We start from the raw sequence: 12,769 nt of genomic DNA, 5'->3' as shown, positions 1-12,769 counted from the left end.
TAATAAATATGTGAGGAAAGTGCAAGTATATTTTTATCGCCTGCTATCAAATGTAGAGTAGACTCTGACGTAGGTGTTTTGCCATCCAAAGATTTCATTCACGGCAGGGGCTTATCTTAATCAAGGACGCTTGAATCGTGAATTGATGTACTCCCTGAGCACCTTCGTGTGTCGAGATATGGCTTTTTTATGAATTTTCAAAGAATATTCTAATTTTTGAACTTATAATATTTCGAACATAAAAGTTATTCAAAGCGTAATTTTTTATAGATGCTACAATTATTCAAAACATCACACTTGTTTTAATTAATTGTATATCAATTTAAAAAAAAATACGTACATCACTTAAATCAGTCATATAATAAATAACATTGACAAATTAATTAATAGTGAGTTTTGTTTTTAAACAATTAGAACGGTAACATAACAATAAACAAGTTTGTATATTATGTCATGTTATGCTACGGATGTTATGTAAACATTTTAAACTCGTAAAGGTCGGTCGTGTGCTATCGAATTAATTAATATATGCATTATGTAAATCATATTAATTGTCCATATCGTGTTAATGTCTTTATTATTTATACGTCGGTTTCTTTTGAAGACAAATTGATAACGCTTCACTCGATAACGTTATAATGCGATATTGTACGATTTTGAAACGTCATCTATTCAATTTATATTGATATTAAATGCGTTTAATATTAGATATGTGAATTTTTGTTTTAAAATTCCTTTTTAATGGTAACTATAATATTTATAGGCGCCTGTTGTAATTTACAAGCAATATGCGAAGCATTGCGTTGCTATACTTTTTAATGATGCATTTATCTTTATTATAATTTAAAGGATGCAATGTTCTAGGCATGACGTCATACACGAAAGTAACTAGCAGTAGAAATTTCACATTTCATCTCGCAAGTATAACAAACGTTAGCTTTGTGTTTTTTTATTCTAGAGTCTAGCTGGGGTATGGGGCGGAGGGAACAAGAGGGTTCTTCTCGCTGACTCAACCGTTTAGAAGGTCTTATTATTTTCTCTTATGAGATGTTTTCTTCGTATTTTTTCACTGTTTAGTTCTTTTGTCAGCATATTTATTATTCTCCTCCGTAGAAAGAGTTTTTTTTGTAGCATTATTTTTTTAACAAGCCAGCTGTGTTGCTTATTATAATAGCTCTTTGCAATCTCTTGGCTAAATGACATTTCAATTACAGCTTTAATTCAATTATTTGGGAGTAGTTTTACATTCAACTTCATGGTATAACATGACTATAAAAATTTTTTTCTAAGAGCCTACTAGTATAATTAATATTTTTAGTTGATTAGATTCATTTCTTGTTTCGGTAAATTTTTTTTGTAATGGAAATGATTTGAATGTGTTGATGACGTGAGTTTCGTGATCATGGAGCGGACGACGATATTATGTCGCTAACGGATGACAGCTATACATGACAATAAACATATCGAGTATTCATAAATAACATAACTGCTATTGGAACTTTTTTTTTATAGAATAGGAAGGCGAACGAGCATATGGGCCATGTGATGGTAAATGGTCACCAACGCCCATAGACATTGGCATTGTAAGAAATGTTAACCATAGCTTACATCACCAATGCGCCACCAACCTTGGGAACTAAGATGTTACTTCCCTTGTGCCTGTAATTACACTGGCTGAACTTACTAAAAATAATATTCACATTCATAAATTCCAATATCGAAGCCTTTTTTGATGGGCATATAAAAAGTGACATTCACATTAACAATTATCTATATCCGCATATGTATATACGGAGATTGGTTGCTTGCTAAATACGAGTGAGCTGTTTAAAGCGAAAACAAGGCACAAAGCTATTAGCGTACGGTATAATTATTGTGGGAAAGCCTAGGAAATATGACGCATGATGGAAAATGTACAGTGCAAAGCAATTACGTACCACTACTAGCTACTATTTCTTTGTAATTTTGTGCACAGTACTAGAGGCCGTTTTTTGGTGTCAATTTTTTTCCAATATATTAAATAATGACAATATATGAGCTATATTAGTGTCTATATTATACGTTTAAAGTATGAAGTATTTTAATTTATATAAATTACGTATTAACGTTTTTAATGTTTACTTTTATTTTTTAATATGCGTTTATAAAATGCTAGAAATATATATATTTCTACGCATTGTGGTTTGGCTTACACGGTAGTACATGTACTGTGAGACTTTGAAATAAAACCACGGAATATGTACTGCTGGTCAGGTAGTGCAATTAGTTTTCACATTATAAATTGGCAAATATCTATTAAGTAGTTACAAAAAAACACTGTTATATAATGATGTAAAAGACAACTAGCGACATCTATTGGTGAAAAGAAAAATTTAAAATAATATTTAGCATAATGTCATTTGAACTGAACACACTGTTACACTATTGGCAGGAGTATAATACAATGTTAGTAGAGTGAGCAGTGACATGAAAATGTGACCGACTACAATTCTCAAGTCGTTCGCCGAGTCCTGCTTTCATTTCCTCTTCAAACTGTCCGTGTTTCCGTGTACGCTATATGTATTAGAAAATGATATTTCTAAATACCGTTGGAGAACGTAATATTTGCAGTGAAATTGTTGGATATTTACATAGACAAACGTTTTAAGGTGGTTATAAGGTTATGTCATACAATGCACCAGAGATGCATACTTCCTCGTGATGGTTCTTTCACCGGAGTCTTTCAAGACGGTAATGGTGTTTACCTCTATTTGAACCCGCAATCTTCATTTAAGAACTATATTAATCTACTAGGACATCTCATTGTCCATAGAATTTGCAGAAAATTAATTTTTCACGTTAGCCTTTTGTTTTTTCACATATACTTGGGAGATATTATAATACATTTTTTCTTTATTATTCCTTATAATTCCTTACTAAATAAAATTGTAATTAAATTTAAAAGGACACACTTCAAAATCTCAATAACATATCTACTTTTTTCAAATTAGTTCTTATAAGTATAAACACATAACAGGTTCGAAAAGTATATTCTACTTAGAAGTACCGGCAGAGTAGTTCAGTAAAGGCTCAGTAGTTACTCTTTAAATTTATATATCCTGTATGAAAATTAACGAATACTAACTCCATGATCGAACACGAAGTTTATCAAAGTCAGTATTTGCAAATGTTGGACCATTCCTTATCTGTATTCCCCTTCGAAATCTAGACAATGATGTATGCGTCTCGCCGTCTTTGACAATTCATGAAAGACGGTAAAGTTTCAACGTGTTTCGACATGTTGTCCTTTCACATTTCACGGGAATAGACGGGGAGTAAAGAGCCTATCAGTCGTATTGTGGGAGTCTAAACAGCCCGCACTCCCTCATCACAGTCGCTTGTGTAAGGTTTTCATTGTTATATAAGGAAGACGAGATGTTTCTATGTTTAGTTTATTTGGCGTTACATGTGATTTTTACGCACATATACATAAGTCTTCAAACGTGTCTTCGCCCGCATGTTGAGGGGTGAGCAGGTAAACGAAAAAAAGCCCATGACTTTCGTTAAGGTTCAAGCTTGCATCAAATTGTATTAAAATTGTTTCAGTGTTTTTGTCGTGAAAGCTAGTGGTTTCACTGGTGGAGCTTTATGCAAGCTCGTCTGGGTAGGTACCACCCACTCATCAGATATTCTATCGCAAAACAGCAGTACTTGGTATTGTTGTGTTCCGATTTGAAGGGTGAGTCAGCCAGTATAATTACAGGCACAAGGGACATAATATCTTAGTTCCCAAGGTTGGTGGCGCATTGGTGATGTAAGCGATGGTCAACATTTCTTACAATGCCAATGTCTATGGGCGGTGTTGCCACTTACCATCAGGTGGCCCATATGCTCTTCCGCCTTCCAATTCTATAAAAAAGCGTAAGACAGATTGACAATGTTTCTTTCGCATTTATAATATTATTTTAAGAAATACAATATTTAAAAAAACGTTCACACATTCCGAATGTATTAGTATATTGATCTATAAAGCAAATATACCACCATCCACTTTACATATATGTGATTTTATACATATAATGTTAGAGATGTAAATTTCTCACATTCGACTATCCCTTACGCTACTTAAAAATCTCAAACTATGTATTTAATATCAACATAGCTGCTTACCTCAATTATGTTAATATATCCTATATTATGATATATAAAATAAAAGGTTTGATAGTTGAGGGGTTACATATCGCGGTTTTCCGAACGATAAAACACTGTTAAATGCAGGGGCGAGGTACAGTGTAATGTATGGTTTTCCGGAATTGCTAGCGACGTTGGCCGTTGGGTAAGTTAATCTACGCTTTATAGTTACAAAATCGGGATTGTTTTAAATAATTTCAGTCTGGAAAATAAAGCTTATAAAATAATTCAGTTATACAGTTTCGAATAATACACACGTTTTGGCAAAGGCATTTATTCTTAAAGTTGTGTTACGTAAAGTTAAGCCCCTAAATGTCAAATCGCAAACAAATCCGCTTTACTGTTCAGGAGAAGAATTTATTAACTCTGAATAAGAACATTAATATTCAGTAGTGCTTGCCTAGATTTGAACCCAAAACCCTTGTTAAATATGCATTGTCTTGAAATTTTATAAGTCGGCAAAAATGTTTAATTTACTTTACAACAACGCGAGAAATACAGTAAATATTAAGTATATTATACCACATTATACAGTAAGAAAAGGTTAATAGCATTTATCGAACTTATTACCGGACTTGTACAAATAATTCAATGGCTGATATTTGACTAGACGTCATTTGATAAATAAATTAGTGGAATGCTGATACAACGACTCGAATATAGATTCTCGTAATTTAATAATTTAGTATCATGACCCGTCCGCTTTAATATACCAGCTCAAATTATCCTAATGCTGAGTATAAGCCTCCTCTTCTCTTAAAGAATTTCAGCATATTTGTCACCGCTCCTTAAATGTTTGTTAGTGGATTATATAGCACATCCGATACATGTATGTTTCCTTCTCATGTTTTGTCTTCACCGCAGAGCACAAAAATGTAGCACGTATATACTCAGCTATGTTTATTCGAATTTAAACGCGCTAACTTCGATTAAGGTCCACGTGTTCTATCATCTGAACCACCTCAGCCCGATACGATGAAATAAAAATATAACAATATTTTATCATAAAACTTGAATTGAACATAAAATCGAATTTGAAGTCGAAAAGAAATTCGAGCGAGATTGAGTTACAAACATCCCATAACAAAATTATGTATTTACATAGAAATAGAAATAATTTTGATTTGGAAAACTCAGTTCTATTGGTCGGAATCTCGATCCCTAATCTATGAATATCCGTAACATAAACCCTTCAATAACAATATTCTTAATAAGTTATTTGACGATGAAATTGTTAATAATGTCTTTATTACGATCGACAAAATAAACACGCCAATTCGAATTATACATTACATTTATTAAATAGATAAAAAAACGTTATCTATATGGATAAAACTTGTTATTTATCAAACGCTAATTTATCCAGTGCAATTCGTTTCGCCGTGTTACTGTTGTGCGTTAAATTCGGTTACGATTTAAGATAGTTCGATAATTTATATTCGTGTTCATAGAATCGGGGACTTCTTGTTTATATATTATGATACATATATTTAACGTGTATATAAAGTATATAAATTGAATATAAAACAAAGTTCATAGAAATTATATGTGATAATGGGGAATAAGTAAGGATGTTTTTTCATTTGTGTCTATATTATAATTGATTATGAATAATAGTGAGCCGTTGCAATGCAAGTGTTAAAACAGGGCTAACAATTTAAGTCACATAATTGTCCGTTCCGTTCCGTAACAGCCTGTGAATGTCCCACTGCTGGGCTAAAGGCCTCCTCTCCTCTTTTTGAGGAGAAGGTTTGGAGCTTATTCCACCACGACATAATTGTCCATTACATATTTATAATATATTTTAATAAATCTGTTCAGTGATTCGAATGACATAGATACTTACTTATATTGACGATTCTTCTCGGTGTATCAACATTCCGTAATAAATTTTGCTGGCTCGAAAACAAAAAACCTTAAAAAAGCATAATGGGATGTTTTTTAAAAATTGCGATAGTTTAAATGTTATATAACAAATACTCTGTCTGGGTAGGTACCACCCACTTATCAGATATTCTACCGCAAAACTGCAGTACTTGGTATTGTTGTATTCCGATTTGAAGGATGAGTGAGCCAGTGTAATTACAGGCACAAGGGAAACAACATCTTAGTTCCCAAGGTTGATGGCACATTGGTGATGTAAGCGATGGTTAACATTTCTTACTATGCCAATGTCTATGGGCGTTGGTGACCACTTACCATCAGGTGGCCCATATGCTCGTCCGTCTTCCTATTTTATATAAAAAAAAAACTTATATTAAAATCATTTAGATTTGTTACAGTTTCTTATGAGTAAAAAAGAAATGCCATTCAATTACATTGTGTTAAAAATCCATCGTGGCATAAGTAATCTTATTGCTAAAACCATAACGCCTTCAATTGTTTAAACTTTAAAGTCTGTTATAGCGTAGTTAAGGTTAGATTTAAACGGACAAGTTATTTTATGAGCAGGCTATGACACCCACCAACATCAAGTCGATTCAATTACTCTTCTTGTATCAAGTCTGCTTCGAACAGATTGTTCTTATTATTTGATATTCATCTTTAACATATTGGTAATAAAGTTCATATTTGATTATAAAATATTTCGTTTATTTATCATACATTGTATTGATATGTCTATTTGTGTCAATGTGCTTATTAATTTATGATATTGATTAAAGTCTTATAACGCACTATTTCGTTGTAATTATCACTTCTGATGTTTATGTAAATAAACTAAATTTAAGTTAATTTTCTAATTATTCGATGAAACAAAAAACAATTTAAACGAGATAGATAGAAGAACTATCAGTAAAATACAAGATCGCTTTACAGAAACAAAAACGAATAGGTTTTTTTACAGAAAGCAGATTTATCACTGATTGCGACATATGTACGATATTTTATAACGGTAGTAATTTTGTTTGTGCTTTTAGTTATTCTACCACTCTGCGTATTGTTGCGTAACGGTTGATTGGCGAGTAAGCCAGTGTAATTACAGACACAAGGGTAACATATTTCGCGTACTTAACATATTGACGTTTCTTTGCTCGTCTGGTTTCCAAAAATAAACTAAAACAACGGGTATTTTGATTAAATTTACAGACAACCTTAGAAATATAAACATACGTATTAGACTACATAATATATTATACATATTTGGTACTTTTATATAAATACGTGTAATAAATAAGGTGTATCGTTATACTGTTTTCAAAACATCAGTCTTTGTACTTTGTACATGTATTATTATAGTGAACTATTATACTAAATGCCGTTCGTTCCGCCCGCGATCCGAAATCACATTTTCACTATGCTCCGAAAACCCGACATTTTCGAATGAACATTTTCAGCCGAGCGCTTTACTACATAGCTATAGGCCTAGTAATGCAAGCGATGCGGTGTGTTTTGTCCGGTGGTATTACATACTTTTTTGAATTGTTTGGATGCTTCGTTATCTTAAATTAATATGTTACTGATTCGTTTATTTATTTTTATTTTACTGTGAGAATTTTCATAGATACAAATACATGTTTAGTTTATTTACCAGCTAATAGTCTCGCGAGCGTTGCAATGTCTCTTAATTGGTTTGTAAACAATTATCTAAAACTGCTTGCGCACCAACTATTTTACGTTGATCGTACTATGCCGGAAACTGTTGCACAAGTGTTCAGAACTCTATACTCTCTCACTCACTCACAAGTGTCAACAACAACTTTAGAGTGAATCGTTCGGAAACTTATAATAAAGACAGGTTAGGTTAGGTTAGGTTATATTTAAAAAATATTACAAATATACAAATTTGTTTATTGATTGTTTTAAAGGAATCATTAGTTAACATAACGGCGAAGCGGAATTATAATTAGTGCGTTATGTTCGCTCCACCAGCTGGGACTTAGTCTAGACGTGTCAGGTGATTGCAATATTCCAATATGTGCGAGATGTATGTATGTGTATGTGTATGTATAAACAAATGATAGTCGATGTGTGCGTTTGTGAAAATGTATTGATGACATGATCCCTTACTATTCGATTTTCGAAAAGTCAAACACCTCAACCGATTGCTTCTCAAATATTTCCGCTACGTGACTTCTTGGTGTAAATTGTAAATTAGTTCGTTCGCCACTAGATGTCGTGCAAGCCCAGCGCTTCGCTGGTGTTATATTTTAATGAGCGTCGCGTCGCCATAACCCTTTGTTTGCACACAATGCAGTCTGAGTATACAACTATAAAAGCAGGAAAAGTTTCATTGTTAATATTCTATGTTAGGAGCTTGTTAAACGGCAGCCTCCTGTATCGGTAAGACGCGATGTATACTAATGAAGGACAGGATAAAGATAAGAGTATTATTGAAATCAAACTATTTATTTGTAAAATACAAATGCCTTAATTTTTAGAGTAATATTAATAACTTTAAATGTCTATGCCGAGTAGTACCAGCCTGTAAATATCCCACATCTAGGCTAAGGCCTTCTCACCTTTTGCGTAGATTTTGATGCCACACATGCAGGTTTTCTTACTTTACGGTGATTTCGGCACGAGATGAGTTATATAATATACCCACAAACCTTGTTTGAAACCTTGTTTGCCACGGGGCAAGTTAAGCTTCATCTCTGCTAAAAAAATGTAATTATTGCTTATTAGTTTCCACTAGCGGCTTCATCCGCTTGTGTGAGTGGGACAGGTGTTAGAAAAGGACGTATGTCCTTATCTGTGCCCCTGACAACGTGTATGCAAATTTTCAGTATGATCGGTTGAGTAGGTAAGAGGTGAAAGCGTAACAAACTCTCGCAGTTATTATATTTTAGTTAGTTGTTAATATATATTAGATGTGTCATAACACTAAAGCAAATTTCGGTAAAAGAGATAATTAATAGTAACTGTCTCTATTACATCGTTAGTACATCAAAAAGCTTTAACCGTAGCTCACAGCAGCTAAGGTGTCCCCTGTGGCTGTGTTACACAGGTTAACTCACCCTTTATGCTTACAAACAGCGAAGTTTTGTAAATGTTTAGCGTTTGAGTAAATAGTGACTGCTATATATCGAATCATAATAATAATTGAATATATATACATAATGTTAATGTCCTATAAGCTCAGCTCAGACATAATAAAAGCTGGATCTGGAGCGTGACATTAAGGCTTTATACACTGTAAACCTGTAAGCGGCAATTACAATTAATTACGTTTGCAGTGTCATAAACAGTGAAGCCAATAAAAGCCGGATGTACTCGCTGTATCTGCGGATTTTCCATGTCTCTACTAGACAGACAGACGGACCTACTATTGAAACTCGATAAGCAATTATTTATCAGGATAGGATAGATAATTTTAATAAGTAATGGTTACCGAAATTTTGACTAATTCATTGAAAATAAAATTATATATTAAATCAAAAGATAGGAATGACGCTCAGCTAGATGCTACCTAGTCATCATTATTACAATGAAGTGTCAAAAAACCCGTTATTGATTTTGAAATTTGACATAATGTCTGTTGTCATTGGCAGTATGAACGTAAACTATGTTTTTTTTTTTTTTTTTTAATGTATTGTATTTGCAATACATATTATGTATACATTTTAGCTTTCTACGTTCCTTCTCTATATAAACTAACAATGCCGAATCTCCGAACACGTCTCCGTACGTGCATTATGCTTAAAAAGCGGTACAGTTTACTCTTCAAATATTAATATAGTTATATTTATCACAGGCTGCATATATTGTTAAAGATTAATTTGATGTAAACTCTTTCCTCACGAAGTTGTCCTTTCAAACACGAAATTAATTTCAAATACATGAAAACTCAATGGTGCTCGGTCGAGTTTGAAACCGCAATCATCGGTTAAGATTTACGTGTTCTAGCCATTGCACCACCTGGGTCGTCCAAGAATGTACATAAAAATAAAAATTTAATTTTGATTTCAAATTTTTTGTTTTTCTTTTATTAATGAAATACGATTAAACAAGAGAAGTACTTGAACTTAATTATGTATTAGGTTATTTAGTGGCTCAACAAAACGTATTATAACTCGTAATCATAGATATGATTGAACGCGCCGCCCGCCCTTCGTTCGCACTTCATTCGTACTGGAGTGCATTCACATTTTGCATCGGAGAACTAGACGACAAGTCGGCACGTGTTCTTTGTTTGTTTTCTGGACGCCTTTGTAACTGTATGTAGTTTTACTTCATTACAAATTTATCCTTATTTTGTAATGTTTATTGCAGTTAATATATTTATATTTATAAAATAATTATGTAATCATGTCAATCATAAGAATCGTTCTGAGATAAATAGTAAATCAAAGGCTATAACGTTTTTAGTATGTCTAAGATTGGTAGTAACAGTTAAACCGTTATTTTGTATTTGGATTCGTAATGTGGCCTCGTTGTATAGCAGCTGTTAGAGTTGTAATAAAACCTTAAAAGAAAGTCACCGAACCTAATGTAGTGCATTAAGTTAATGTTGAAAAAGCCTGTTTTCTCCAGTGTGAATAATCCCTAATTTTCCTTTTGTGAAAACACAGCTTAAACACGTTAAAGCGCCGCCCGCCCAGTCTCGATGCAAACGCGGTAGGGCGCGCTCGCGTGTTACAAACGCCGCTTTACAGAGTAAATATTTAAATAACACGTGGTCTTAGTTCTAACTAACGGTAGGTGTTATGTAATTATTTAACATTTAAAATAATATTTCAATATAATGGATCAAAATTTGCATTGATTTTTTTTTCAAACTATCAAGTATAAGGCATTTAAGCCGTTAAAGTTGAGTTATCCTTAATTCGATATCATTTGACATAAAAAAGATAAGCCATTGAAATAGCAACGTAATCTTCATGTTACTGATATACGTGAACTTTTTAATTTTTGATATATAACAAAGTTATTAATTGCTTTATTTAGTAAAGTATGCGAAGTAGTCTTTAATATCGTACCAGAAAATTATATCAATACTTGGTATTGGCACGCCTATGATATTATTTAATATGGAACTACTATATATTTATATAGAATGTACAATAACGGTTAAAGCATAAACAACACAGTAGATATTTTATTTACTTAAAAAACTGTATTGTATACCTAAATATATAATCCGGCCATACCAGTAAATATAACCTGAAAACGATTTAAAAAATCTTATAACAAATCTTTATACTCGAAGTTTTGTGTATTTTAATTGCAAGATTAAAACTATTGATATTCACAATCTTAAATATCCGTTTATTATCGGGGTGTCTTTTTTTCCGCTTACATCGCCAATGCGCCACCAACCTTGGGAACTAAGATTTTATGTCCCTTGTGCCTGTAATTACACTGGCTCACTCACCCTTCAAACCGGAACACAACAATATCAAGTATTGCTGTTTGCGGTAGAATATCTGATGAGTGGGTGGTACCTACTCAGACGAGCTTGCACAAAGCTCTACCACCAGTAAGTAATATATTTCTACGCATTGTGGTTTGGCTTACACGGTAGTACATGTACTGTGAGACTTTTAAATAAAACCACGGAATATGTACTGCTGGTCAGGTGGTGCAATTAGTTTTCAAATTATAAATTGGCTTGGCACTAGTAAACCGAAATTGGTATAGTGATAATTATAACCTTAAGCGACAAAACCCATAGTATTTCACATTAATTATACTTGTATATAGGGCGGCTTATCACCACTTTACTCCGATTTAACTGTAAACTAACGGAATATTATCGTCGGCCGAGTATGTTTATACCAACATGAAACTGTTTCCTCTAAGCGATATATCAATGTACTATGGTAAATATTTATTGTTATAATTCTATAAGGATGTTAAAATGTATTGAATATTAATAATGATATTATCTTTTTTTGTTTCGTAATAGTAGTGTTCATGTATTGTTTCTGTTCTGTGTTTCGAGTTGTAACTTCATTGTTGTCAGTTGAATTCGGGTACTTGCCTTGTGGATAATATTATTTTACTTGAACCAATAGCAATATTAATATACCGATAACCAATAGTATTGTTATTGGTGTGTAGTATTGCATTTTCGTCTCGTTATAAGTGTCATCGATAATAAGCAGTGTGAAATATATATGTATATATTACTAAATATAAAAAAAAAAACAAAATATGATTTAAAACCTCTAAATCTCAATATGATAAAAAAAAAATCAGCCCGTAAATGATTAATTTCAAGTTTCTAATTAAAATAATTGTTACTAATTTAAATAGAATTTTATTAAATAAATTATATAGTAAAAATTCTTATTTTCGTCCCCGTAATAAGTTCTGGACTAGGTTTAAATATGAACAAAGTACCAATGCCTACAAAGCGACTGCGATCCTAACATTTAGTTCATTTTGTTTATACGATAAACAATAAACACATTAATGGCATACAAGGATAACGGACTCGCCTGTGACGAAAGCTGGGGTAATATACAAACTCATCAGTTAACGTCTGAACGCGAACGAAATCGAACCGATGACAGTCTGTCACGTTGACGTCCGTGTCCGTACTCTCACAGCGAGACCCTTCTTTAAACCCTTTTTTTGTTATAGTTTTTGTACATTGCTATGATGTTAGTTTGAGAGTTTCTTTGTTATATCGATTTTTTTATCTTAGTGGTTC

General features: G+C 32.7%; 1 protein-coding gene across 5 annotated transcripts in view; it reads left to right on the top strand.

Annotated features, from left to right (window-relative positions):
* The window catches only part of LOC126774154 (supervillin-like), a 185,303-nt gene that overhangs the window by 140,039 nt on the left and 32,495 nt on the right, over positions 1-12,769 (top strand). The gene's annotated exons all lie outside the window — the stretch shown is intronic.

The sequence above is a fragment of the Nymphalis io genome, chromosome 16, assembly GCF_905147045.1.
Source record: "Nymphalis io chromosome 16, ilAglIoxx1.1, whole genome shotgun sequence".
Classification (NCBI taxonomy): Eukaryota; Metazoa; Arthropoda; class Insecta; order Lepidoptera; family Nymphalidae; genus Nymphalis; species Nymphalis io.
The sequence above is the reverse complement of the archived record's forward strand: the minus strand, read 5'-3'. Positions and strand labels throughout refer to the sequence as shown.